General features: G+C 43.9%; 1 protein-coding gene across 1 annotated transcript in view; it reads right to left on the bottom strand.

Annotated features, from left to right (window-relative positions):
- The window catches only part of LOC102828323 (keratinocyte proline-rich protein-like), a 26,076-nt gene that overhangs the window by 684 nt on the left and 20,777 nt on the right, over positions 1 to 4,615 (bottom strand). The gene's annotated exons all lie outside the window — the stretch shown is intronic.

The raw sequence follows: 4,615 nt of genomic DNA, 5'->3' as shown, positions 1-4,615 counted from the left end.
AGAGCATGGGATAGGGCATGGGATAGAGCATGGGATAGATCATGGGATAGAGCATGGGATAGGGCATGGGATAGAATATGGGATAGAGCATGGGACAGAGCATGGGACAGGGCATGGGATAGGGCATGGGATAGAACATGGGATGGAGCATGGGATGGAGCATGGGACACAGCATGGCACAGAACATGGGATAAAGCATGGGCGCATGGGTGCAGAACTTGAAGGATGTAATCAGTGTCACTGGATTGTACGCGCAGAATTGTTAGATTGGAGAAAGTTTTGTTATACGGGCTCTCACTACAAGAAAAAGATTTTAAATACTTACATAGGGATTATAAACAGATCTGTTTTTTTAAGTCTTAGAAGAATGGAAATGGAGGCAGATGAAAAGTGGAGGAAAAGCTCCAGGTTGTGCTAGCTGGATCTGGAAAGCGCCAGCGTGGGAATTCAGTCTGGCTTGTATTCCTAGAGCAAGGATTTGAAACCCCCTGCTCAGCATTTCCTGTCACTGCCATGTCACAAAACTCTGCCCTGACCTGCTGGGACCACCCGCTCTAGGAATGGAGATTATTCACTGAACATCCTGTCCCTGAGGCGCTGACCTCCCCCACACCGGCATCTGCTCCCTGTTGGCTGCGCTCTCACACACTTTTCCAGCCAGAGAATTCCAACTCAGTGGTATCACCATGGCAGGCCACTAGGAGCCAAGTGGCACTAACGTCAAGGGCAAACCAAAAAAAATAACCAAGCTCCTGTTTCCAACACACAGTGACCATGTGAACAGACCTGGCCCACAGGGTCGCCGAGGTTGTAAACCTTGAAGAAAGCAGACTGCCTCATCCTTTTCCCACAGAGACACTGGTGGGGTCAACCAAGCAAGCTTTTGGTTAGCAGCCCAGTGCTTAATCACTGTGCCACCAGGGCTCCTTGAAGGCAAGGGCACAGCCTGATAAAACTGCTTTCTTCCTACCCTTTACCCCATCTTTTTATTTGTTTTATATATACATATATATTTAAATTGTGTTAGATATTTAAAAAGTCATTCATAAACTTTTTGAAGCCCTCTCATGTGTATGTGTGTGTGTGTAAACCAAAACATGTGCTATTTTAACATATAAAAAACCTATTTATAGTGATTCAAATGGGAGTTTACAGAGCAAATTGGCTTTCCATTGCACAATTCAGAAGTATACTGTTTTGTGATATTGCAGTTCTCACCATGCAACAGCACTCTTTCCATTTTCTCCTGTGGTTACCATTTCCACTCATCTTTCTTTCCTATCCCTTCCTGCCTTCTGAGCATCTTCCTAGGGCACATGCTGCCTTTTTGGTCTCCTACGGCTGATTTGTTCTTGTTGTTGTTGTTATGTGCCATTGGTCGAGTTGGCTTTGACCCATAGCAGTCCTGCACCGGGTTTCCAAGGCTGTAAATCTTTATGGGATCAGAAAGCCTCCTCTTTCTCCCGTGGAGCATCTGGTAGTTTCGAACTGCTGACTTTAAGGTTCGCAGCCCAATTCGTAACCACTACGCTAGCAGAGCTCCTTAAGAAGACCTAATTAGGAGGCTGATGAGGAAACCCGTAGAAGAATTGATGCTTTTGAGTTATGGTGCTGGAGGAGAACAATGAAAGTGCCATGGGCTGCCAAAAGAACCAATAGGTCTGTGTTGGAAGAAGTACAGCCAGAGTGCTCCTTGGAGGCCAAGATGACCAAACTTTGTCTCTCATACTGCAGACATATTGTCAGGAGGAACCAGTCACTGAAGAAGGATATGATGTTTGGAAAGGTGGAGGATCAGAGAAAAAGAGGAAGATCCCCAATGATATGAATTGGCCAAGTGGCAGCATCGATGGACTCAAGCGTGGCAACAGTAGTGAGGTTGGCCCAGGATCGGGCAGTGTTTCGTTCTGCTGTGCATAAGATCGCTATAAGTCAGCACTCACTCAATGGCACCTAACAACTATAACAACGCTGGTAACCAGAGGTGTGGCATGCTCTCACCCTCATCCATCCCCAGCTCAGACCCTGCTCTTGAGGAATTTTGAATCATGTGGTTGGGAGCCACACCAGTGTGAGTTTGGGGCTGGCTGTGCCACTTTGGTGTACTGCTTTGGTGTCTGGGTTCAGATGGACAGAACCACCAGACCAGCATTTTACCAGTCACACTGTCCCCAGCTGTTCTGTGGTCCTACCATGCTGAAACCAGCTCTCCATCAAGGGCCCCCATGAACTACTCCAGACTGAGGGCCCTGGACATAGATAACACCGAAGCTAACAGGAACTTCATCTCAAGCCAGGAATTCTGCTGTCACATTCCTTCCACAACCACCTTGTGATCTCCTTGAATTGCACGAGCACCTCCACGCTCTCCTGCCTGCCCCCTGCCCCCCTCCCCACAGAGATTTTTCTGTTCTGGATCCAACAACTGAATTTTTTGTTTTTACAAATAGGACAATCTCACAATGCCCTGGAGACAACACAACAGACAATATTAGCTCACACAAAGAAACAAGAGAGAATGGCTCAAACAAATGACCAAGATGCAGAGATAGAAAACATTTCTGACAAAGGAAAAAGTGAAAAAGGATGATATTTTGGTGCCTTAAACAGATTGACAGAAGGATAGAGGAAAGCAAGGTGAACACACACAAACATGCACACACACACACACAAAACAAAACAAAAAAACTTTAGAAGAATTCAGGAAAAAGCTATAAGAACAAATAGACAAAATAAATGCAAATGTTATGACAATATAAAACCTGCAATTAGCAATGCAGAAGACTAATACTAACACCTCAGAAATGGACAAGACATTGAAAGGGCTAAGAAGTAGATGAGAAGAAATGAAGCCCAAATTAGTGAGCTTGAAGATAAATTTCTCAATACTAGTGTGCTAGAATAACAATCAGAAAAAAGAATGGAAAAATCTGAAGAAGCCTAATAGTTCTGTGGGACACCATGAAGAAGAATAACTTGCATATGATCAGAATTCCAGAACAGGAAGAGACAATAAAAAAAGCACAGAGAAAATTATCAAAGAGTTGTTGGAAGAAAACATCCATAATATCATGAAAGATGGGTAGATAAACATACTAGAAGCTGAATGAATCCCAAACAGGTTAGATCCCAAAGGAAAATCACCAAGACATACCATAATCAAACTTTCCAAAATCAAAGACAAGGAAAGAATTCTGAGAACAGCTCGTGGAAAATGAAATGTTACCTATAAAAGATAATCAACAAGACTAAACTCTGATTTCTTAGCAGAAACCATGCAGGAAAGAAAGCATTGGCGAGCCCTACAATGTTCAATAGATGCCTGTGAACCCGGGTGGACACCTGGTTGGCCAGCAGGGTGGCAAGACCTGAGGAATCTTGGGCCCAGAGTCAGTGACATATCCACAGAGTGGAGAGTGAAGTGTCCAGCTGTTAAGAAGACAAGGCATATGCACAAGAACACCCACACTTGAAGATAATACCCATTTGACCTGGCTTCAATGACTGGATGATCAGAGCTCAACTAAAAGAAGGAAGAAGAGGAAAAAAAAGAGTAATCTAATACAATTTTATGAACTTGACCTACACCTATGGGTGCAGTAGCTCAAAAGAGGGACAAATCTTTACAGCGAGGATCATTCCCACCCCCTCCATACACAGAGTAGACAGGTTTGGGCAACTTGGACATTGGCTACCCAAAATGGGAGGCTACAAAGGCAAGAAGCGACTGGCTTAAAAAAAGAAGCGACTGGCTTACAAGCTTTCAAGAGGGAACCTAGATCCAGAGGGCGTGGAGGAAGGTAGACTCTCCACTGAGTAGTATCCAATCTGTCTAGGTGGGGCTGATGAAAGGAGATATGGATAGGTCTCTTGAAATACTAGTGAATAATTGTTATCAGGACTGATTGTGAGGGTTGGAAATATAAAGGTAGACGTTTTGTAGCAAAAGAAGGAGAGTGATTAACTTTGTAATCTAGGAGCAGAGGTCCCTGGGACCATCAAGGGAGAAGAGCAGAGAGCGGGACCCTAGACACTAGAGAAGGAGGCAGAGACGATGACGTGGAGAGATGGGAACTCTAGACACAGAGAGGGAGAGGGGCTGTGTGCTGACAACCAGGGGGCAGGCTTGCATGGAAGGGATTGTAACCATGGCAATTAAATGATATACGATAGGATGAATGTAAAGTTAATGTTCTCCCAAGTAAACTATCACATAATTCATAATAAAACATTTTAAAAAAGAGAAGACAATGGCATGACATAGACGAACAAATTGCCAACCAAGAATCCTATACCCAGCCAAGATGTCCCTCAAATATCATGGTGAAATTAGGACTGTTCCTGATAACAGAAATTAAAGGAATTTCTAATGACCAGATCAACGTTACAAAATGGACTGAGAGGCAACAAGAGCAGGTAACAACCTGAGATTACCATACGTGACAACACCACCCAGAACTCTATCCAGATATGTTGTTGCTGTTAAGTGCTTTTGAGTTGGTCCTGACTCATAGTCACCCTGTAAAACAAACCTCCAAGACTGAAAATAGGGAACCGGAGCTATCAATGTATAATGAAGTCAACTACAAAGCAAAAAGAGGGAATAGTGTAGATA

The sequence above is a fragment of the Chrysochloris asiatica genome, unplaced genomic scaffold (genome assembly GCF_000296735.1).
Source record: "Chrysochloris asiatica unplaced genomic scaffold, ChrAsi1.0 scaffold00005, whole genome shotgun sequence".
Classification (NCBI taxonomy): Eukaryota; Metazoa; Chordata; class Mammalia; order Afrosoricida; family Chrysochloridae; genus Chrysochloris; species Chrysochloris asiatica.
This window is presented reverse-complemented; position numbering and strand designations above follow the sequence as displayed.